The sequence below is a fragment of the Toxorhynchites rutilus genome, chromosome 3 (genome assembly GCF_029784135.1).
Source record: "Toxorhynchites rutilus septentrionalis strain SRP chromosome 3, ASM2978413v1, whole genome shotgun sequence".
Lineage (NCBI taxonomy): Eukaryota > Metazoa > Arthropoda > Insecta > Diptera > Culicidae > Toxorhynchites > Toxorhynchites rutilus.
This window is the reverse complement of record NC_073746.1, coordinates 282,515,436-282,541,671: the sequence shown is the minus strand read 5'-3', so window position 1 is coordinate 282,541,671 and position 26,236 is coordinate 282,515,436. Positions and strand designations below refer to the sequence as shown.

At 37.5% G+C, this 26,236-nt stretch overlaps 1 protein-coding gene across 7 annotated transcripts in view; it reads left to right on the top strand.

The window, feature by feature from the left end:
* Nucleotides 1–26,236, top strand: part of LOC129776108 (A disintegrin and metalloproteinase with thrombospondin motifs 20) — a 536,521-nt gene that overhangs the window by 439,334 nt on the left and 70,951 nt on the right. The gene's annotated exons all lie outside the window — the stretch shown is intronic.

The window sequence follows — 26,236 nt, the reverse complement described above, 5'->3', positions numbered from 1 at the left end:
GCACACGTGTTGTTTCCCCAGTGTTCAAAACGGTCATATTGAAGCTGTTACAAAGGTCATATATCAACAATGAACGATTGTCGTCGTACTGTTCCCCCCAGGCAGTTCCGTGAGAGTTGAAGTCTCCCAAGATCAATCGTGGCTCAGGAAGGAGTGAGCACATGTCAACAAGTTGTTTGCGGCTAACCGCAGCTCTCGGAGGACAATACAAGCTGACAATACAGAGGTCTTTGCCTTTAATGTTTGCATGACAAGCAACAGCTTCGATCCCTCCAATAGGTGGAAGGTCAATTCGGAAAAATGAGTGGCACTTATTGATCCCCAATAGCACCCCTCCGTATCTGTCATCACGGTCCAAGCGTATAATATTAAAATCGTGAACAGAGAGATCATCTCGCGAAGAAAGCCAAGTTTCGGACAGAGCAAAAACATCACAATTGAACTTATGAATTAAAAATTTGAATGCATCCAATTTAGGGATAAGACTACGACAATTCCACTGTAAAACAGTGATATCTCCGACCTCTCTATTCAAATTAGACATCAAGAGAGATAATCATTGCAAGGAGGGGCCATGTTTGCATCAATTGTTGCAAAATTGTCTTTAGTACTGGAAGCATTGAGATGACAATGGTTCTGATGGAATCGGAAACATTAAAACACGTGAAGATTTGATCCACAAGGTCAGTCAACTTTATAAATCCCGATTGGGAAGTTGAGCTGGACGCAAAAAAAGGGACAGTTGGGGTTTTTGATGCCCCCTCGAGTGCTGGGTCGTTCGAAGGTGAACTATTCCCACGGAAGCCAGGAGGAACCTGATTTTGCTTGTCCGCTGCACTCGATATTTTAGGCAAGCTAACATGGGGTACCACCGATGGGACTTGTCGTTGAACTTTGGGAGTGGACACATTTTTGCGCCGGGAATTCCCTTTGAAAATAAACGGTGTGCCCTCGTTAGCTGTATCCGCTTCCAATTCGTCAACTGGCAGTGAAGCAAAGACATTGTTTGTTGGTAATGGTTGTTGAGCCAGTGGGGAAGCGCCCTTTAAGATATCCGCGAAAGTGCGTTTCGAGCGTTCCTTCAAAGAGCGCTTTTGTTTATCCCAGCGACTCTTGTAAGTTTCACAAGCTGAGAGCACGTGTGGGGATCCCCCGCAATATGGACACTTATGCTCAGTCGCACTGCAGGATTTCCCCTCATGTTGCTCTCCGCAAGTGGCACAGCGCTCCTTGTTGGCGCAATAAGCTGCTGTATGACCAACTGACTTGCATTTGTTGCAAGTCATGGGCTTTGGCACGAAGAGTCGCACCGGCAGCCTCAATTTGTCCACCATAACGTAGTCAGGGAGGGCGGCACCAGCAAAAGTGACTCGAAACGAGTCGTACGGCGTAAATTTCTTTTCTACTCCTTCCTGGGTAACTTTTCCAAGTTGGCGACATTCCAAGATTTTGACTTCCATCGAAGGAAGCCTCTTGAACCTGCCAACTCCCATACTTTCTATAGTTTTGCACGTCAGACCCGTTTCAGATATAACGCCCCCAATTTCTACGTTATGGGAGGGAATAAAAACTCGATATTCGAGGATGAAATGCTTATCAGCAACAATATCGTTCGTGTCCTTTCGGTTAGTCACGACAACTCGCAGTTTGTTCGGTCTTACTTTGCAAATTTCCGAAACAGAGGTGTATCTTTTCAGATCTGTCATAATCTGTACGACCCTCAAGGCTTTACCATTAGGTTTGGGCCGGAAAAAAACAACCCAAGGACCAGCGTCAGGCGCATCGTCCGGATAAACCCTGACACGGGGAGCGGAAACAATAGGAGAGGAATTCGAGGACAAGGTTTGAGTGGGGACAGTAACATCAGAGGGGGGAAGGGATGTCGATGATTGGGTGGAAGTATTGGAGGAATCAGGGGAAAGGTTTGCAATCTTTTTTTTGGAGGGGGGCTTGGTAGTGTGAGTTGACTCGTCCCCAGAAGAAGAATCTTCGGGCATAGGAGTCCGTTTAAGGGACTTACTACACCCTGCTTGAGCAAGCGAGGGGGAGTCTGAAATGTCCATGTCTAGACCCCCACCCTCCTCCATTCTTAGAACGAACGATTATTATCTTTACAATTTTTTTATCTCACTTGTAAAAAAAAAAAAAAACTTAAATAAAATAAAAATAATCACATAAATTTGTTGTTCCGATATGCGCTCTGTTACCCTATTAAGGGAGACACAAAAGTCACGCGCTACGGAGACAACACAATAGCAGAAGTTATTGTTGTGCTCAACTGAGCGTCAACCACGTGTTGACGATGCCGTTATGGTTATTGATCCACTACAGACGCCGATCCAGACCACTGCAGAGGCGCTGCTTCCTCGGTTCTGGCTGCTTTGGGCACTTTGGGCACTAATTCACCACAGAACACACGAGAAAAAAAAACCAACTCGTTGGGGAGAAGAGAAAAAAAAACTTCGAGAACAATGCTTGAGGAGTGATGAATAGCACATCCAGCTCCATCAAGTTGTTAGCGAGGAATGAAAACATCTACTTGAAAATTATAATTTTTTCATTCAAAATTGGTGGTTTATAAAACCGGACAAACCATGATCATTTTTTGGACAGGACAAACCATGATCATAATTTCTCTACGAGAAAATTTTTTAAAATACATAAAAATATGAACTTTTTCAATTGTAGTATTAGCAGCTTTTCAACAAACCCAACCTCGTATTGATTATATGTGATTTTCATGAAGAAAAAGCGATTTGCAATTACTAGTTGCGTGAAAACACCCTATATCGGACAAACCAAGATCATTTACCCTAGTTGTTATCGAACCCTTTTTCAGTTTCAATAATTCAATTTAAATTACCCTCAAATTACATTCGTATGATTTGAATAGAAAAATAAATGAAAATGAATACTAGCGCTTGAAATGCGAAAGAAGCGCTCTCAACCGACAAACTATAACCGAAAGAACGATCTCAGGTAAGCAATGTGGCCACGCTACCCTGTGTCATTGACATTGAATAATTACGTAATATCGTGCAAACGATCGGATCACGAATCGCGGAGCAAGGAGAATGTAGTAAACAGTGATGAAAAACAGTTGAATTCCACCGAAACTCTCCTCCCGACAGAGAGAAAGAGGAATGAACGAACGGAAAACATCGGAATTGCGATCGTTTGAGTGACTGTGTATAGGTGGATGAATGGAAAAAAAGTCGTGGTCAGTATCGTCAGGTTGCCCGGAAAAACAAAAACACACGCCCCTCGGGGGTAATTGGAAGGTGGGATGAGGTCGTGTGTTGGGCATCCTCCGAGGGGCGCATTCTGATGTAATTTCGGTGGACTTGATGGGTTGAACGATTGTCACCTTTTTTTCTCGTTGCGCGCAGCATTCGAAGACCATCGTGGAAACGTGATCAACCGAAGCTGTGGCAGATGAAGCAGCAGCAACCGCAGTTCAAATGTGTGTTAACGACCTCATTCATTCGAGCGACGAGTTTGTTTTCCGTCGTTTGGTCCTGCTTTCGGTCGAGCTGAGGAGGTATTTACACTTTGGGTCTTGAGGATCGCACTTGCAGCACGTAAAGCCGATGCTTGGACGGTTCTTCTTCATCACGAAATCACCACATCACATAACAAGATCGAGAATGTCATTCAATTAATGGAAGAATGAACGCAGAGATTATTCTTAATGTGCAAGATTGACGTGAAATATTTCCAAAAAAAAGCATAATTAATTAGAACGATGTTCCTTTTCTGTAAATAACGATACCATATTTGTAAAGTTGTTGCCTTTTGGACGCCGAGAATGATCCAGGGGTCGGGCAGAAACGCTATTTTTCCTCATTCTAACATGAGGTGTGCCCCCGTTAATTACTAGTTTATGTGTTAAACGCGATTTCAAAGACTAGTTATTATGCAGTCTATCGTGAACTGGATGATACAATCATGAATAGCGCTTTCAGCTAATAACAATAATAGTAATTACACACCTAGGTGTATTATTAATTTACGTTCGTACGAGACTCCAGAGGTAATAAATTGTTTAATGCGCCAACGAACTCGGACCAACGGCTGGAGAATGGAGAATAATTTTTACAGCGAACATACTCACAGACGCTTCAAACCATGCGTCCATTTCTCGTTCGCCTGAGTATGCATATCACCTAGCTACAACCGCAGAGAGATCATTATTTTTTCCCGATAAATTTTGCTTACAAAAAGGCTCTCCCCTGTTCTTCCTACTGTGGAGAATTTTCCTCTGGGTACTGTCGGCTCACATTCTTGACCATAATCAACTCACAGATTATGTTCAAGTATACTTAGACCACAGAAAACATAGGTTATACAACTCCAAGAGTCATCAAATCATCTTCACGATATGTTTTTATTTACACACCTTTTGAGCACCTCGTTTTTTTCTTATGTAAGCAGATCAATTAGTTTGCATAAACGATCGCTACGCTTTCGTGAGCGGAGAACCACTTCCACAGTTTGTCCAACAGTAGTTATCAGTCTCGTAGTTTTATGCATGCATCTTAATTACCCTCTTCGCCTGTTTTTCTAGCTCTGTAAGGTATGTTTTCTTTCGAACACATCACAGATAGCTGCTGTTGACATCAAAACAATCCGCTTCAAGGTCTCATAGTTGAATTTAACCGGCCACTATCTGTCGCTGTTTCCTAATCCGCTGGTCCCTCTCCCTCTTGCGGACCGATCGGATTTTCCGCAGTGAATCCGCGCGTATAATAATTAACTGTCCGGCCTACAAAGCATATTTACTTTAGGCAGCATAGCAGTATTATTAACGAGGTACAACCTAACGCGCGAACGCCGTCATTCTCCGCCCGGTTCCTCAGAGGGTGCTGGAAGGTAAATTGTTAGGTGTTAACATTGGTTGCATGCACTAACCATTAAAATTTACGGCGGTCATCGCGGCTTCGGAGGTGGGCCATAAAATCGACATGTGATACTGAAAGACATTTAATTTGCAAACTATGGAAAATCAATACCGAGACAAACCACACCTGCTTCAAGATCAGTGAGCAATATTGTAATGAAAACGAAAGCTACTTGACGCAGAGTTCACCGGCCTTGGATCCATCACAGAGGAGCCTAATGCGAACTTTCCGTGTCAGAACGTAATAAGCTCGCCTTCTGAGCACTGCCACTCGAGCAACATTTTCATCATCATTATCGCATGCATCTATCCATTCATTCAGCAAACTCCTGGCTCCTGATGAGTTTCTTCTTCACTTCTAAGTCGTCGGCCTGCTGCAAACGTGCGACTAGTTAAATTTATCTTCACACATATCAGATGTCATCCTGCGCGAGATCTCCTACAGCGCACCACTCCGGGTCTCCACGCGAGTCAAGTGTGATCCTATAGACAGCCTAGACAGGCTCGGATGGGGCACTGCCCGAAGTATGTTTTTATGATAAACAGTCCTGCCGCGTAAATGTGATCAGCCCCCTTCCGACCAGTTGGTAAATCATAATTATCCGAGTCTACTGCAGTCTACTGCTGGTGCTAGGAGAATGTGATTAACGCAAAGCTGTAATTTGCTTGTTCTCGACAACTACATCCAAGTTAATATAATCGATAATTAAAACATAATTAAATTACACGATGTTCAGCGGCACAGAAGGTTCGAACTGGGACACCTTGGGCTGTATAACACTGATTCGAAGCAGCTCTAAAGATAGGCAACTGTCAACAAGCGAAATTTTGCTTAGCATGACACTCTGAGCCTTGTCGGCAGGTTTTCTGCTTGCCTATGACCCGTTCGGCTCGCTTCAGCAGGGCCACAAACGGGTTGTGGCATGTCAAAGTGACAAAATCAACACACAATCATGAAAAAAAAATTAACCGACCCAAACAATAATAAAAAAAATAAGAAAAGATCATGACAGCACGCGACCCGAACATTTCGTCGAGGTGTCCCTCTCGGTGGCACCTCACGCACGTAATCTTATCAATGTACAAATTGGTCAGCGAGAGCCAGTCCGGTGCCCTGCGGAGATCGCCAACAGGTTGTACCGCCACTCCTCCGACGAAACCACTGCTATCAGTGGAACATATCGATCCTTTCACTCTTCGAAATGTGTGCACAAACATCCACCAATTAGTCTTAGAGACGAAGTGTTGTGGAGACGAAATGGAAGGGGTGAAAGAGTAATAAAATTAACGGCATAAATAATGAACTTCAATCAAATCGACTAACATCATTCAGATGCGCACTGCGGAAGATGAAAAGAGGGACAAAACGTTTAAATATAAGAGTACTTAGTCTACAGCAAATGTAATTTGTAAATAATATTAATAATTATTTACATTCAGATTTTAAGCTTTCATAAGATGTGCTCCCGTGGCCAAGTGGTTAGCGTCCCACAGTATCATGCCGAGGGTTCGGGTTCGATTCCCGTTCTGGCCGGGATTTTTCGTCGAAGAAAATTCTTCCAACTTGCACTGTGGTCACGCGTATTCTAGAGCTTGCCACTCCAGAGTACATTCAAGGCGTGTTATTCGGCATAGAAATCTCAACCAAGTACTACTAATAATAATGACGCTAGTAGTAATGCTATGTTGAGCAGGCAAAAGTTCCATTGGAACGTTAGTGCCATCCAAGAAAAAGATGATGCTCAACAGCAGCCTTGATAATTAGGTAACATCCAGTTTCTTCATGCATTGTCACATCGAAATATGAAAAATGACTCCCTTCACTGTAAACCAATCAATAAAATTCCACGAAGACACATTAAATTAAAGGGTGGAACGATCAAAATTTGGTCGAATGAAAAAGCATCTATGCCAAAACCGAACAGCCGTGCCTTCCGCTCTCCACCCGCTATAAGGTTTTGTACAGCGGCCTCTTCGGCTTTGTTCATCTCCAAACGCCTATGAATTAGCAAAAACCCCTACGATTCCCAAACTATGTATCCGAGGGTCGTTTGAATAGTCCATTCAAAGCTAGAGAGATGGCACTACTGGCACGTATAGAGGTTTTATTCAGTAGCATCTCTTGAAAGAACACACACCCCGTTTCAGCCAGATCGGTCTGTATCTTAGTGTTTGGTTTTAGTTTGAATCGGGGAAGTTGAGTAATTCTCTTATCGATCGCAGCAACTTTCAACCGCAGTTGATCGCAAAATTACCGTCGTGCGGGGCTTCTTTTGACACTTTTTTTCATTTTCATCATTTAAAATTTTTTTAACTCCGATTATTGTGGGTGGATTTTAACAATCTTGACATATTATATATTTAACCTGGATGTATAGATGACATTTGTGCAAAATATGATCTGAATTAATTGAGAAATCAAACTTTTGTTCATAGAGCGATCAAAAATAGCTCCGTTGCACACGTTGGGGGCTACTTTTGACATAGTCATTTGAAAATTTAAAATCATCATCAATTACATCAATTACATAGAATAATGCTGAATTAACATTTTTTGGAACAAGGAGTTATGGATGGCTATACATATGTGCATTTGAACGAATTTTTCAAAATAAATTTATTACATCAATGTATTTTACAACGAGGTGATTTTGGGCTTTCGTCTCATTTAACCGGGTGTCTTAGATATGGGATTCGAATCACGTTTTGGAATTTCATCAAGAGAAACACTTTTTCCAGGAGAAACCTTCAGTTTTTTCTTCGGTTGAGGCCCAACTGGACAGCCGATCACGTCGTTACGATGTTCCTTTAGAAATTGTTTAAATGAGTCTCCAATCAACTCGGGCTTTAAGCTATCAGATGGCAGCTGGTTAATGAGTTCGTGGGGATTCCATGGTACGATACCGCATTTCCGGAAGCCCGATATTAGAATACGTCTAGTGTGTGGTGCTATTGCCTTCGAAAGTTCACTGATAAGGCTTCCGAGACGACCTTTGGGAATAGTTGCGTTCTTAGAACCCTCACAAGAGGCACGCCACCATCCTAAAATTTTCCGCCATTCACGCTTCATTGGAGAGAAAAATGCTACGTCGAGCGGTTGTGTCAGATGAGTTGCATTAGGTCACAAGCAGATAAATTTAATATATTTTTGACGGCAAATTTCAATAACTGTTGGATTCAAATGAGATGAAAGGTTGTCTCCGATCAGCGCAATTGGTCCGTTCAAATGCCTTATAGCTGGAAGAAAAAGTGTCTTGAACCAGTCCTCGAAAATTCTTTCGTCGAACCAGCCAGAAGCACTTCGATTGTAGCGTGTTCCTCGAGGGCCATTAAGTGTCCAAGAATCCCATAAATGTTCTGCCTTGAACACCACGTATGGTGGCAACAGTTCTCCAGTTGCACTTCCGCAAAACATAACGGAAGTAGCAGATTTACTGAAGTTCCTCACGTTTTCAAAATACTTTAAGCCACGCTTACAGACAGCAAGCTTCTTACCCGGATCTTCTGACAAATTCGTCTCGTCGTAATTAAAAATATTGGAAGCCGGAACACCTTCCAGAGATTCCTTTAAGTTGGCCATGTACTCTGCGATTGTTTCTCGTGTTATTGCTGCGCGTTTTAACTTTATATTTTGTGCAAAACGTTTGCTTAGTTGCTGGTGATCGCGTAGGAATCGTGCCACCCAGTGCCGTGAAGGTTTGTTATTTCCAAAAGTTGACACTTTTCTTTCCTGCTTCGTCAAATAAATTCGAACTATTTCCCGCAGATCATCGGTTCCAACGGGGAAGCCCCACTAGGACAAGCAGCTGAGATGGTCTGAAAACGATAATTCTTTCGCCTCAGTAAAAACTTTCTGATGTTCGGGCTGTTTCTGGTGCGATTCGCATAGCTTGTTGTATATTGTTTGTCGGCTGCAATGGAGTTGCCTTCTGCTTCTGCGTGGGACATTTCTCCGGATTTGACTTTTTCAAGGCACTGCATTGAATCTGCAGTGGAAACTACAGTATATTTCCGAGCATTCTTGTACCTACAAAAAAGTAAACAAACATAACCTTACAATATGGCTAACGGTGGAAAATTTATCGCTCTCAATTTTTTTTTCAAAAATAACTAATTTCAACGATAAAATAACGTTGCTGCTGCTGATATATGACAAACGAATAGTTCTCTGATAAATTTACACACTTACCAGTATTTAAAATTGTAAAAACAATTTATACGGAAACTATTTTTCTGGAGCTTCAAATCACTACCGCTCGACGTTTCGAGGTTTTTTAATTTTCTGAAAAGGAGTAGTTGCGTTTAAAAAAAACTGTCAACGTGAAATGGTAGAAAGGTATTGTATGAATGAATTATCACAGATAATACATTTTGAAAAAATGTAATTTTATAAGAAATTTGTGAAAACCTAAATTGTCCAAAGTAACCCCGCATTTCAAAAGTAGCCCCGCACGACGGTAATGGAAATAGGGTTTCAATCCCTATTCTCCAGACTTGGGTTTCCTCGGACCCCAATTTGTTCCCCAATTTGAAGAAATGACTAACTTTTTATTTTTGCATGGACTTTTCAAACGACCCTGTAACAGATTTTTCAGCAGGACTCTGCATAGTCATAGTCAACCGAGGATAGTCGGCTGACTATATGGCTGACTATATCCGTATTCAGTTAGTAATGACTTTTGACTTCTTCACGCAGTTTCTCCGCCAAAACGACTAATCAGTCAGTCGGGCGTTTAGTCGCTATCTCCCTCTACCGACTCGACTATATCATTTCATTCTTCCCAGTCAAATTGTCCTCATTGCATTTTGAAGTGACTTCCCCCAAAACAAATTCGTTCCTCTCTTTCTCTCTCCCATGTATGTGTGCATGCATCGATGTTTGAGTTCAACGTGATTTGACATACGCTACAGGTGAGTTAGATTTTTTTTGTATCGTACACGAAAATTACTCACACGTATAAAATAGCGTGCTGTGCGTGTGCGCTATTCTGCACGCAATTTACTAATATTAACGCGAGGACCTTTATAGCATACTTGATAAATGTCTAAGTTCGTTGGTTTGAGTTCACGATGGGTAGACAATAAACCGTCCATTGATGGGGTAACTTCTTTTTTGCATCAGAAATCATGTTTCCTCGCTAGTTAACGCTTGTCAATTCATTTTCTAATCAAGTCACTTTTTATTGCCGGCGACTGCCGAAGCAGTTCTAGTCGAAGCGAAGCTACTGAGATAAGAGTCAGTTCTCATTTTTCACCTTCGAAGATTTCGGGCCCTGCTCTTCAGTTAGGGCAAAAAACAAGGTGATTTTCATAATCTATGTTTTATTTTCTATTTTTCTACATAATCGCCGTAACGTTCGAGGCATTTTTCATAGCGTGGCACGAGTTTAGCGTTCAACTTTTTGAAGTACGATGTAACTGCGTCACGAATTTCTTTAGTGTTATCGAATCGTTGACCGCCGAACGCCTGTTTTATAACTTCTGTGCAGAATCAATTCATTTATGTTTTTCATCGCGGGGCAATTTAAGAAAATACCAACTTGTTTAATTTTTTTGCACAGGATTTCATGAAAAGACTTTATATTTCTTTCACGGAAAGCAATGTAGGGTAGGGCGGGGTCCTACGCCCCAAAGTTTATCGAAATAACCTCCAGGTATGCTACATTACTCGATGCATTGTTGTGAGTTCTGATATTCAATGTTAGCGTTTATTATATTTAATGAAAATTTTAATAAATATGACAATTATATTGCAAGTGGTTTGTGCGGTGGTTGGTATCAGGTTGTCTCGTTACAAAAACACTGGGCTCACGGTAAAACATATGCTTTCTATATTTGTTTATAGCTTGCGTAATGAAACGCGGCATAGCTGACAATTTTATATACGTTACTCTCAAACGAGAAATTTCTACAACGGTGCTATTCGTATGCCCAACTAATCTCGCTGTTGTGTGACCAACTAGGTCCTCTATATATGAAAATTATTCATGAAAATTCAATAAAAATAATTTTAAAAGCGATTTCCATTAACATTTATAATACATACCTTTCGTTTTACGTTAGAATTGTTTTTTTCAGAACCAATTTTATAATGCGCAAACAGTGAATGATTTTTGGAGAAATCGGCATCATGTTCGTATTTTTTAACCTACTTAATAAAAAGTTTTTCCAATTTCGTTATTTTATTGCATCAGCAATTCGCTATTTTTCATCCATAGATCGCTAATTTTTTTAACGCTCAGATTCCTAGATATCGTCACTGACCAACTTACCCCTATGACCAACTAGCCCCGCTCTACCCTAATATTTGGAATTTTGGAATGTTTTTGCTCGGGTTCCTGTGGCCTAGTGATTAGCGTCACATATTGGCATGCCAGGGGTTCGAGGTTCGATTTCTGTTATAGTCGGGGAATTTTTCGTCATAACTCAAGAACTAATTAAGCAAATGGAACTAAAATTGGCATGTGGAAGTTTTAGAGATCAATAAATGTTTCTATGGCGATTCGGCACTCTTCACTCCTCTCCAAGGAAGAGGGGGCTCGTGAGCGGTGTGATCTGCCATACAAATGAAACACAAATTTCTGTAAACTCGAGAAAAATCAAGCAAATGTAGCCAAATTTGGCATGTGAGGGTTTTTGGGTACGAGGAATGTTTCTATGATGGTTTGACGCCCCTAACTTCTCTGGAAAGGGGGAGGGGGTCCCATAGAAATAATACGCATATTTTAACCAATCATATGCCAACCAAACATGGCAACTGCAATTTTTCGGAAAACTTTGAAGAAAAATGGGAAAATTCGGAAAATTAAATTCCCATATGTTCTACTATTACATTGCACTATGGTCCAGGAGGTGCATTTAAGTGGAAATTAGCATCTAGAGCTCGACAGTGATTCGCTAGACAAAAACTGTCTTCGACAAAGTTGTTACATATAATAGAGCGCTCATTTTTATGTTATCAAAAATAGGGTGACCAAAATTGTCGATGAAATGAAAAATCTAACTTTCTTATCTTTATAGATAGAGGTAAACATAGTTCAACAATATTGTAGCCCTGGTTATTTTAAGTAACTTTGTGGAACAATATTTCTTTCTATCTCTTCAAATAACCGATATAGCGCTTTTTCTCTAGGTTGAGTTAGGGTTACCATGAAAAAAAAGCTTTTTTTGCTCTAACATTTATATGTAAAATTCTACATCAAAACTGTCTTCGAATGACTTTTAGAGCTTTCCAATCCACGCATTTTACGGTGCATAACTTGTATGTATCTTAATTCTACTCAAAGTTATTGATGTTTTTTCCCCGAAAGCACGACCTTTTCATTTGCTAGTCGTTCTTTTTGGGACAAACATAATAAAAAATTATTGATGGCATTTTAAAGAGCACATTTGATTCTACATAAGGTGTCACTTCCAAAAGAGTGTTATTTTTTATATTTGAGTAAATTAAATTTGAAATTATGAGTTTTTGCATATAAATGAACAAGTTGCAATATTTAAATGCATATAGTAAGCGTAGACTTTAAAGCAGCATCACTTCAGTTCAGTCTTATAGCCACTCAACATGGAGGTTCAAAGAAGACACATTTTTGTTTTTGTTTTCGGTGGACGAAATATAGAAGACGTTATATAATTATTACGAGAATTTTAAAGATATAAATGCTGAGCCAAAGGATGAAGCGTAACCGTGTTCCGGAAATTACAGAAAAAAATTCTGCTGAAGAACTGGGCTTCGCAACAGCTTCGGATACAGTATTATCTCAGTAATAGGCAAACACCAGAGTATTCCGATCTTCTGATTCCGGGAAATGCTAAGCATTTGATTTTGTAGTTTTTTAATTTGTCGGTCCCCGCTTTTCTTTTTATACAATAAATATATTTTATTGTAGAAAAAGAAAATAGTCAGAAATTTTTCTCGTAATAATTGTATAACGTCTTCTATAGTTCGTCCACCGAAAAAGGAAATCAACAATGTGTCTTCTTTGAACCTCCATGTTGAGTGGCTATAAGACTGAACTGAAGTGATGCTGCTTTAAAGTCTACGCTTACTATATGCATTTAAATATTGCAACTTGTTCATTTATATGCAAAAACTCATAATTTCAAATTTAATTTACTCAAATATAAAAAATAACACTCTTTTGAAAGTTTCACCTTATGTAGAGTCAAATGTGCTCTTTAAAATGCTATCTATAATTTTTTATTATGTTTGCCCCAAAAAGAACGACAAGCAAATGAAAAGGTCGTGTTTTCGGGGAAAAAACATCAATAACTTTGAGTAGCATTAAGATACATACAAGTTATGCACCGTAAAATGCGTAGATTGGAAAGCTCGAAAGATCATTCAAAGACAGTTTTGATGTAGAATTTTACATATAAAAGTTAGAGCAAAAAAACCTTTTTTTTTCATGGTAACCCTAACTCAATCTAGAGAAAAAGCGTTATATCTGTTATTTGAAGAGATAGAAAGAAATATTGTTCCACAAAGTTACTTAAAATAACCAGAGCTACAATATTGTCGAACTATGTTTACCTCTATCTATAAAGATAAGAAAGTTAGATTTTTTATTTCATCGTAAATTTTGGTCACCCTATTTTTGATAACATAGAAATGAGCGCTCTATTATATGTAACAACTTTGTCGAAGACAGTTTTTGTCTAGCGAATCACTGTCGAGCTCTAGATGCTAATTTCCACTTAAATGCACCTCCTGGACCATAGTGCATTGTAGCAAGCTTTGTTAGTTCATTTGATGTTTGCACCAACAAAATTGAACTTTGTTCGAAAATGGAAATGGATTTCAATGTGACAAAACGCACTCCTGTATCTTCTTCTATCTATATGAATAAAAATGGATTGCCGAATGTGTTGATGAGAGCAAAACTCGAGGAAGGAATTGTCCGATTTAGGGCTGTCTTCATTCTATCATATTTTCTGTATCATATTTTCTGTATTTATTCCATGTAACGGAGAAACATGTTATTTGCAAGTGTTTGATAAAATCTTGAAAGAGAATTGTGTCTGAAGATAATCTGATATTATAATGATGAGTTTTGGTAGAAGTACTAGGAATTTCATGGTAAAAGGTAATTTTAAAGGGTCGATTAGAAGATCAATCATAGAACAGTTGTGCGATTGGACCCATGAACGTGCGCTTAGTAAGAAAACGTGAATATTTGAAGGTATTGTTAACAAAAAAAAAAACATTTGGGCGGGACGAAGTTTGCCGGGTCAGCTGGTATACAATAAACTTGACAACACGGTAAATGCACGTATAATAATCGTTTTATGGAACTTTTACGACTAAATCCCCTACGTGCATTATGATATAGATGAGATATAGATATTTTCTTCGTAATACAATCGTAAAAACATTATTTGCAAGACATTTACACATCTACAGAATGCGATAAGAATATAATCTTCTAATCTTCTAATTAGTGCAATATTATACAAATAGTGGCATTCAAAATGACTGTTTTGTGTTGGATAACTTAAAGAAATAATATTTAAATAATATTAAAGGATTACCTCCTCACTGCAAATGTCGTCAATCAAGTGATTTTAAACATAGTTACTGTTAAAAAAATAATTACTACTTTTTTTATCGATAGGTTTTTGATAGTTACAACATTGTTCTGTCAGATTCCTAGGTATATAAACAATATTTCATCTACGAACCGGTTAGTTTATTTTAATTAGTATCTCTAGTAATCCCTCTCCCGCAACTGCCTTCAATCCCTTTTAAAATTTGTCTTTATGTATTCAATCGGAATTTTTGCTGATCGTCAATCAAGTAATTTTGAGGAAAGTTTCCAATTTTGATCATCATTGTGTTGCTCTAGAATAAGTACATCCACGCAACAATCATCAGCGATGGAGATCGATTCACGGTGGAACAAAGATCGATTCATCCATACAGCTGCTCTGCTCTGCAAGAAACATCGGGCTGTAGTGCTATAAATAACACAACAATGATCATATCAACTGTCTCCGCTGTTCCATTGCTGAACAATGGAAGAACAGAAAGAATTCCCTTACGCCTAAATGGCTATTACTGTGTAATTTACCGTAATGTGATGGAACAAAAAAAATACTATTACCCCTAAATGGCTAATACTACTGTGTAATTTACAATTTATAAAACCATAAACATGTACATGTACACGATTAAATCCCGGCTCTATTACAGCTAGAATACTAATAAGCCTAAATAAATAAACAAATGGCATAAAAAAACTTTTTCCTGTTCAGATTTCTAGGTGTATCAACTAGCTTCACTAGCTTCTCTTGAAGCAGTAAATCATTCGCCATAAGCAGGGACAGATGGTATTCACTTGGTTCAGGCTATAAGATGGATGCATATGAAACTCCCAACAAAGTTACTGGAGTGACTGGAGAATCATTGATGCATAATGGAACTGGACTGGATGTTGTCATAATGGAACACAATCATTTCCTATTGGTCAAAGGTGGCTGTTTTTGGGCGATTGCTTCCTTCAACTCTTAACAGTACTAGTCCGAACTATGATTTGTGTCCTGAGGGAGCAGCTCATAGTAGATAATTTACTGCAAATTACACTGATATTTAATAACAAGAAACATTTTCCAATTTCAATACCAGTGTCCATTTTTGCGAGAACCCGCAAATACAGGTTGTTTTTAAAAAAAGCGAACCTGAGGAATAAATTCCATTTATGCTAAGTGTTTTTTTTTTTTGCTACTCTTCTATAGCACGCTGGTAAATACCAACATCAAAACCTTCCTGACCGTCGATCCTGACTTGGCCACTTGGCTACTTCAGAAAAACCAAATAAACAACGTGTGGTGCATCTTTGTCATCAAAATTATCGAAAGCTGTGCGTAATTATTTACTACAGCATATTGAATGGCGTTAACGTTCCCTTTGGAACATTTGCCGTCTCAACCTATGTATTAACTAGCGTCATTTATTAATACTTAGTTTAGATTTCTTAAGCCAATTAACACGCCTTGAATATATTCCGAAGGGGCAAAGCTATAGAAAACGCGTGACCACAGTGCAAGTCGAAGGAAATTTCCCTGACGAAAAATCCCCCGGCCAGAACGGGAATCGAACTCGAACACCCGGCATGATAATGTGACACGTTAACCACTCGGCCACGAGTGCACTTTATTTACTACAGTATCAGAACCATTAACACTATACTAGTTTTCAAACGCGTGGCTTGCGTTCTTGCCTTTCTTGAAGTAAAACTGTAAAATATAACATATTATATTTTTGTTGGCGGCCATACTACTAACTCCGCCTATTGGAAAAAAAAGGAATTTAATTTTATTACACCTTATACGAGGGTCACTATTTATATTTCGGGAATTGGCAACACTGATGTCATGTGAGTCCATCTGACGGTAAAGTTTGACATTTTTGACGATATACGTACTCAGAACATTTTGTCATACGGACGCTATTTGTTTATTTTATATTTAGTTGAAAGTTTGGTCTCGGCAAAAAAATTGAACTGAATCGTGAACATTTTCGTGCGATGATTTTTTACGACTTTCGACGTGGATTATCACAACAAGAGTGCGTCAATCAACTTAATTTGACTTTTGGCGATGAAGCTCCATCAAAAACCACTGTGTATCGCTGGTATAGTGAATTCAATCGTGGTCGTAGTTCGCTGTCCGACGAGTTTCGTGAAGGTCGTCCAAAATCGACTGTAGTGCCAGAAAACATCGATGCTGTGCACGAAATGATTAAGCAAGATCGTCATGTAACCTATTGTGAGATTGAGGCATCCCTAAGCATTAGTTCCACCAGCATATATGCGATTTTACATGAACACTTAGTTGTGCGAAAATTATGTTCACGTTGGATCCCACATAATTTGACAATCGCTCAAAAAAATAAATGGAATAAATGCTTTGAAAATTGGTTCAAGCGCATGCAAAACAACAAAAATGAAAATTGAAAAACAATAAAAATATATTCGCAGCTTAACTATTTGTTTTTGTTCCTATTCCCGAAATATAAATAGTGACCCTCGTATTATACAGGAAGTTTAAGTGAGAGAGTTATGATTGAATTCATTAATGGTATACGTAGAAGAGTATTTTTAGATACGCTAACATCTTGAATTACAAACACGTAATCCACGTAATGTCATGTATTGTGAAACAGTGAGAACTTATTGATAGTTCCAATGAAACGAAAAACACTATAATCTGAGTCTCAAGATATGAAGTTTAATATGACCATGAGATGCTAGCCTGTTTTCGACCAAACATTTCACAGTTTATAGATGTTCACATGACTGCAATTCGTCACTAGCTACCATAGGATAGCATTCTCAATGCAGTTTAAATATGTTCAGCACCATGTCATGCCAGCTAGATAAATTTATTGGTACATTCCCGTTGACACCATCTAGAATCAATTTGTGTGCAACACTAAGTGCTAATGTAAAATACATTTTTCACACATTCCAAAGAAATAGAGAGAAAGATAAAGAGAGAGAGAGAGGGGAAATAATAAAACAATCAGCAGTAAAGTCTACGCTTACTATATGCATTTAAATATTGCAACTTGTTCATTTATATGTAAAAACTCATAATTTCAAATTTAATTTACTCAAATATAAAAAATAACACTCTTTTGAAAGTTTCACCTTATGTAGAGTCAAATGTGCTCTTTAAAATGCTATCTATAATTTTTTATTATGTTTGCCCCAAAAAGAACGACAAGCAAATGAAAAGGTCGTGTTTTCGGGGAAAAAACATCAATAACTTTGAGTAGCATTAAGATACATACAAGTTATGCACCGTAAAATGCGTAGATTGGAAAGCTCGAAAGATCATTCAAAGACAGTTTTGATGTAGAATTTTACATATAAAAATTAGAGCAAAAAAACCTTTTTTTTCATGGTAACCCTAACTCAATCTAGAGAAAAAGCGTTATATCTGTTATTTGAAGAGATAGAAAGAAATATTGTTCCACAAAGTTACTTAAAATAACCAGAGCTACAATATTGTCGAACTATGTTTACCTCTATCTATAAAGATAAGAAAGTTAGATTTTTTATTTCATCGTAAATTTTGGTCACCCTATTTTTGATAACATAGAAATGAGCGCTCTATTATATGTAACAACTTTGTCGAAGACAGTTTTTGTCTAGCGAATCACTGTCGAGCTCTAGATGCTAATTTCCACTTAAATGCACCTCCTGGACCATAGTGCATTGTAGCAAGCTTTGTTAGTTCATTTGATGTTTGCACCAACAAAATTGAACTTTGTTCGAAAATGGAAATGGATTTCAATGTGACAAAACGCACTCCTGTATCTTCTTCTATCTATATGAATAAAAATGGATTGCCGAATGTGTTGATGAGAGCAAAACTCGAGGAAGGAATTGTCCGATTTAGGGCTGTCTTCATTCTATCATATTTTCTGTATCATATTTTCTGTATTTATTCCATGTAACGGAGAAACATGTTATTTGCAAGTGTTTGATAAAATCTTGAAAGAGAATTGTGTCTGAAGATAATCTGATATTATAATGATGAGTTTTGGTAGAAGTACTAGGAATTTCATGGTAAAAGGTAATTTTAAAGGGTCGATTAGAAGATCAATCATAGAACAGTTGTGCGATTGGACCCATGAACGTGCGCTTAGTAAGAAAACGTGAATGTTTGAAGGTATTGTTAACAAAAAAAAAAACATTTGGGCGGGACGAAGTTTGCCGGGTCAGCTGGTATACAATAAACTTGACAACACGGTAAATGCACGTATAATAATCGTTTTATGGAACTTTTACGACTAAATCCCCTACGTGCATTATGATATAGATGAGATATAGATATTTTCTTCGTAATACAATCGTAAAAACATTATTTGCAAGACATTTACACATCTACAGAATGCGATAAGAATATAATCTTCTAATCTTCTAATTAGTGCAATATTATACAAATAGTGGCATTCAAAATGACTGTTTGTTTTGTGTTGGATAACTTAAAGAAATAATATTTAAATAATATTAAAGGATTACCTCCTCACTGCAAATGTCGTCAATCAAGTGATTTTAAACATAGTTACTGTTAAAAAAATGATTACTACTTTTTTTATCGATAGGTTTTTGATAGTTACAACATTGTTCTGTCAGATTCCTAGGTATATAAACAATATTTCATCTACGAACCGGTTAGTTTATTTTAATTAGTATCTCTAGTAATCCCTCTCCCGCAACTGCCTTCAATCCCTTTTAAAATTTGTCTTTATGTATTCAATCGGAATTTTTGCTGATCGTCAATCAAGTAATTTTGAGAAAAGTTTCCAATTTTGATCATCATTGTGTTGCTCTAGAATAAGTACATCCACGCAACAATCATCAGCGATGGAGATCGATTCACGGTGGAACAAAGATCGATTCATCCATACAGCTGCTCTGCTCTGCAAGAAACATCGGGCTGTAGTGCTATAAATAACACAACAATGATCATATCAACTGTCTCCGCTGTTCCATTGCTGAACAATGGAAGAACAGAAAGAATTCCCTTACGCCTAAATGGCTATTACTGTGTAATTTACCGTAATGTGATGGAACAAAAAAAATACTATTACCCCTAAATGGCTAATACTACTGTGTAATTTACAATTTATAAAACCATAAACATGTACATGTACACGATTAAATCCCGGCTCTATTACAGCTAGAATACTAATAAGCCTAAATAAATAAACAAATGGCATAAAAAAACTTTTTCCTGTTCAGATTTCTAGGTGTATCAACTAGCTTCACTAGCTTCTCTTGAAGCAGTAAATCATTCGCCATAAGCAGGGACAGATGGTATTCACTTGGTTCAGGCTATAAGATGGATGCATATGAAACTCCCAACAAAGTTACTGGAGTGACTGGAGAATCATTGATGCATAATGGAACTGGACTGGATGTTGTCATAATGGAACACAATCATTTCCTATTGGTCAAAGGTGGCTGTTTTTGGGCGATTGCTTCCTTCAACTCTTAACAGTACTAGTCCGAACTATGATTTGTGTCCTGAGGGAGCAGCTCATAGTAGATAATTTACTGCAAATTACACTGATATTTAATAACAAGAAACATTTTCCAATTTCAATACCAGTGTCCATTTTTGCGAGAACCCGCAAATACAGGTTGTTTTTAAAAAAAGCGAACCTGAGGAATAAATTCCATTTATGCTAAGTGTTTTTTTTTTTTTGCTACTCTTCTATAGCACGCTGGTAAATACCAACATCAAAACCTTCCTGACCGTCGATCCTGACTTGGCCACTTGGCTACTTCAGAAAAACCAAATAAACAACGTGTGGTGCATCTTTGTCATCAAAATTATCGAAAGCTGTGCGTAATTATTTACTACAGCATATTGAATGGCGTTAACGTTCCCTTTGGAACATTTGCCGTCTCAACCTATGTATTAACTAGCGTCATTTATTAATACTTAGTTTAGATTTCTTAAGCCAATTAACACGCCTTGAATATATTCCGAAGGGGCAAAGCTATAGAAAACGCGTGACCACAGTGCAAGTCGAAGGAAATTTCCCTGACGAAAAATCCCCCGGCCAGAACGGGAATCGAACTCGAACACCCGGCATGATAATGTGACACGTTAACCACTCGGCCACGAGTGCACTTTATTTACTACAGTATCAGAACCATTAACACTATACTAGTTTTCAAACGCGTGGCTTGCGTTCTTGCCTTTCTTGAAGTAAAACTGTAAAATATAACATATTATATTTTTGTTGGCGGCCATACTACTAACTCCGCCTATTGGAAAAAAAAGGAATTTAATTTTATTACACCTTATACGAGGGTCACTATTTATATTTCGGGAATTGGCAACACTGATGTCATGTGAGTCCATCTGACGGTAAAGTTTGACATTTTTGACGATATACGTACTCAGAACATTTTGTCATACGGACGCTATTTGTTTATTTTATATTTAGTTGAAAGTTTGGTCTCGGCAAAAAAATTGAACTGAATCGTGAACATTTTCGTGCGATGATTTTTTACGACTTTCGACGTGGATTATCACAACAAGAGTGCGTCAATCAACTTAATTTGACTTTTGGCGATGAAGCTCCATCAAAAACCACTGTGTATCGCTGGTATAGTGAATTCAATCGTGGTCGTAGTTCGCTGTCCGACGAGTTTCGTGAAGGTCGTCCAAAATCGACTGTAGTGCCAGAAAACATCGATGCTGTGCACGAAATGATTAAGCAAGATCGTCATGTAACCTATTGTGAGATTGAGGCATCCCTAAGCATTAGTTCCACCAGCATATATGCGATTTTACATGAACACTTAGTTGTGCGAAAATTATGTTCACGTTGGATCCCACATAATTTGACAATCGCTCAAAAAAATAAATGGAATAAATGCTTTGAAAATTGGTTCAAGCGCATGCAAAACAACAAAAATGAAAATTGAAAAACAATAAAAATATATTCGCAGCTTAACTATTTGTTTTTGTTCCTATTCCCGAAATATAAATAGTGACCCTCGTATTATACAGGAAGTTTAAGTGAGAGAGTTATGATTGAATTCATTAATGGTATACGTAGAAGAGTATTTTTAGATACGCTAACATCTTGAATTACAAACACGTAATCCACGTAATGTCATGTATTGTGAAACAGTGAGAACTTATTGATAGTTCCAATGAAACGAAAAACACTATAATCTGAGTCTCAAGATATGAAGTTTAATATGACCATGAGATGCTAGCCTGTTTTCGACCAAACATTTCACAGTTTATAGATGTTCACATGACTGCAATTCGTCACTAGCTACCATAGGATAGCATTCTCAATGCAGTTTAAATATGTTCAGCACCATGTCATGCCAGCTAGATAAATTTATTGGTACATTCCCGTTGACACCATCTAGAATCAATTTGTGTGCAACACTAAGTGCTAATGTAAAATACATTTTTCACACATTCCAAAGAAATAGAGAGAAAGATAAAGAGAGAGAGAGAGGGGAAATAATAAAACAATCAGCAGTAAAGTCTACGCTTACTATATGCATTTAAATATTGCAACTTGTTCATTTATATGTAAAAACTCATAATTTCAAATTTAATTTACTCAAATATAAAAAATAACACTCTTTTGAAAGTTTCACCTTATGTAGAGTCAAATGTGCTCTTTAAAATGCTATCTATAATTTTTTATTATGTTTGCCCCAAAAAGAACGACAAGCAAATGAAAAGGTCGTGTTTTCGGGGAAAAAACATCAATAACTTTGAGTAGCATTAAGATACATACAAGTTATGCACCGTAAAATGCGTAGATTGGAAAGCTCGAAAGATCATTCAAAGACAGTTTTGATGTAGAATTTTACATATAAAAATTAGAGCAAAAAAACCTTTTTTTTCATGGTAACCCTAACTCAATCTAGAGAAAAAGCGTTATATCTGTTATTTGAAGAGATAGAAAGAAATATTGTTCCACAAAGTTACTTAAAATAACCAGAGCTACAATATTGTCGAACTATGTTTACCTCTATCTATAAAGATAAGAAAGTTAGATTTTTTATTTCATCGTAAATTTTGGTCACCCTATTTTTGATAACATAGAAATGAGCGCTCTATTATATGTAACAACTTTGTCGAAGACAGTTTTTGTCTAGCGAATCACTGTCGAGCTCTAGATGCTAATTTCCACTTAAATGCACCTCCTGGACCATAGTGCATTGTAGCAAGCTTTGTTAGTTCATTTGATGTTTGCACCAACAAAATTGAACTTTGTTCGAAAATGGAAATGGATTTCAATGTGACAAAACGCACTCCTGTATCTTCTTCTATCTATATGAATAAAAATGGATTGCCGAATGTGTTGATGAGAGCAAAACTCGAGGAAGGAATTGTCCGATTTAGGGCTGTCTTCATTCTATCATATTTTCTGTATCATATTTTCTGTATTTATTCCATGTAACGGAGAAACATGTTATTTGCAAGTGTTTGATAAAATCTTGAAAGAGAATTGTGTCTGAAGATAATCTGATATTATAATGATGAGTTTTGGTAGAAGTACTAGGAATTTCATGGTAAAAGGTAATTTTAAAGGGTCGATTAGAAGATCAATCATAGAACAGTTGTGCGATTGGACCCATGAACGTGCGCTTAGTAAGAAAACGTGAATGTTTGAAGGTATTGTTAACAAAAAAAAAAACATTTGGGCGGGACGAAGTTTGCCGGGTCAGCTGGTATACAATAAACTTGACAACACGGTAAATGCACGTATAATAATCGTTTTATGGAACTTTTACGACTAAATCCCCTACGTGCATTATGATATAGATGAGATATAGATATTTTCTTCGTAATACAATCGTAAAAACATTATTTGCAAGACATTTACACATCTACAGAATGCGATAAGAATATAATCTTCTAATCTTCTAATTAGTGCAATATTATACAAATAGTGGCATTCAAAATGACTGTTTGTTTTGTGTTGGATAACTTAAAGAAATAATATTTAAATAATATTAAAGGATTACCTCCTCACTGCAAATGTCGTCAATCAAGTGATTTTAAACATAGTTACTGTTAAAAAAATGATTACTACTTTTTTTATCGATAGGTTTTTGATAGTTACAACATTGTTCTGTCAGATTCCTAGGTATATAAACAATATTTCATCTACGAACCGGTTAGTTTATTTTAATTAGTATCTCTAGTAATCCCTCTCCCGCAACTGCCTTCAATCCCTTTTAAAATTTGTCTTTATGTATTCAATCGGAATTTTTGCTGATCGTCAATCAAGTAATTTTGAGAAAAGTTTCCAATTTTGATCATCATTGTGTTGCTCTAGAATAAGTACATCCACGCAACAATCATCAGCGATGGAGATCGATTCACGGTGGAACAAAGATCGATTCATCCATACAGCTGCTCTGCTCTGCAAGAAACATCGGGCTGTAGTGCTATAAATAACACAACAATGATCATATCAACTGTCTCCGCTGTTCCATTGCTGAACAATGGAAGAACAGAAAGAATTCCCTTACGCCTAAATGGCTATTACTGTGTAATTTACCGTAATGTGATGGAACAAAAAAAATACTATTACCCCTAAATGGCTAATACTACTGTGTAATTTACAATTTATAAAACCATAAACATGTACATGTACACGATTAAATCCCGGCTCTATTACAGCTAGAATACTAATAAGCCTAAATAAATAAACAAATGGCATAAAAAAACTTTTTCCTGTTCAGATTTCTAGGTGTATCAACTAGCTTCACTAGCTTCTCTTGAAGCAGTAAATCATTCGCCATAAGCAGGGACAGATGGTATTCACTTGGTTCAGGCTATAAGATGGATGCATATGAAACTCCCAACAAAGTTACTGGAGTGACTGGAGAATCATTGATGCATAATGGAACTGGACTGGATGTTGTCATAATGGAACACAATCATTTCCTATTGGTCAAAGGTGGCTGTTTTTGGGCGATTGCTTCCTTCAACTCTTAACAGTACTAGTCCGAACTATGATTTGTGTCCTGAGGGAGCAGCTCATAGTAGATAATTTACTGCAAATTACACTGATATTTAATAACAAGAAACATTTTCCAATTTCAATACCAGTGTCCATTTTTGCGAGAACCCGCAAATACAGGTTGTTTTTAAAAAAAGCGAACCTGAGGAATAAATTCCATTTATGCTAAGTGTTTTTTTTTTGCTACTCTTCTATAGCACGCTGGTAAATACCAACATCAAAACCTTCCTGACCGTCGATCCTGACTTGGCCACTTGGCTACTTCAGAAAAACCAAATAAACAACGTGTGGTGCATCTTTGTCATCAAAATTATCGAAAGCTGTGCGTAATTATTTACTACAGCATATTGAATGGCGTTAACGTTCCCTTTGGAACATTTGCCGTCTCAACCTATGTATTAACTAGCGTCATTTATTAATACTTAGTTTAGATTTCTTAAGCCAATTAACACGCCTTGAATATATTCCGAAGGGGCAAAGCTATAGAAAACGCGTGACCACAGTGCAAGTCGAAGGAAATTTCCCTGACGAAAAATCCCCCGGCCAGAACGGGAATCGAACTCGAACACCCGGCATGATAATGTGACACGTTAACCACTCGGCCACGAGTGCACTTTATTTACTACAGTATCAGAACCATTAACACTATACTAGTTTTCAAACGCGTGGCTTGCGTTCTTGCCTTTCTTGAAGTAAAACTGTAAAATATAACATATTATATTTTTGTTGGCGGCCATACTACTAACTCCGCCTATTGGAAAAAAAAAGAATTTAATTTTATTACACCTTATACGAGGGTCACTATTTATATTTCGGGAATTGGCAACACTGATGTCATGTGAGTCCATCTGACGGTAAAGTTTGACATTTTTGACGATATACGTACTCAGAACATTTTGTCATACGGACGCTATTTGTTTATTTTATATTTAGTTGAAAGTTTGGTCTCGGCAAAAAAATTGAACTGAATCGTGAACATTTTCGTGCGATGATTTTTTACGACTTTCGACGTGGATTATCACAACAAGAGTGCGTCAATCAACTTAATTTGACTTTTGGCGATGAAGCTCCATCAAAAACCACTGTGTATCGCTGGTATAGTGAAATTCAATCGTGGTCGTAGCTCGCTGTCCGACGAGTTTCGTGAAGGTCGTCCAAAATCGACTGTAGTGCCAGAAAACATCGATGCTGTGCACGAAATGATTAAGCAAGATCGTCATGTAACCTATTGTGAGATTGAGGCATCCCTAAGCATTAGTTCCACCAGCATATATGCGATTTTACATGAACACTTAGTTGTGCGAAAATTATGTTCACGTTGGATCCCACATAATTTGACAATCGCTCAAAAAAATAAATGGAATAAATGCTTTGAAAATTGGTTCAAGCGCATGCAAAACAACAAAAATGAAAATTGAAAAACAATAAAAATATATTCGCAGCTTAACTATTTGTTTTTGTTCCTATTCCCGAAATATAAATAGTGACCCTCGTATTATACAGGAAGTTTAAGTGAGAGAGTTATGATTGAATTCATTAATGGTATACGTAGAAGAGTATTTTTAGATACGCTAACATCTTGAATTACAAACACGTAATCCACGTAATGTCATGTATTGTGAAACAGTGAGAACTTATTGATAGTTCCAATGAAACGAAAAACACTATAATCTGAGTCTCAAGATATGAAGTTTAATATGACCATGAGATGCTAGCCTGTTTTCGACCAAACATTTCACAGTTTATAGATGTTCACATGACTGCAATTCGTCACTAGCTACCATAGGATAGCATTCTCAATG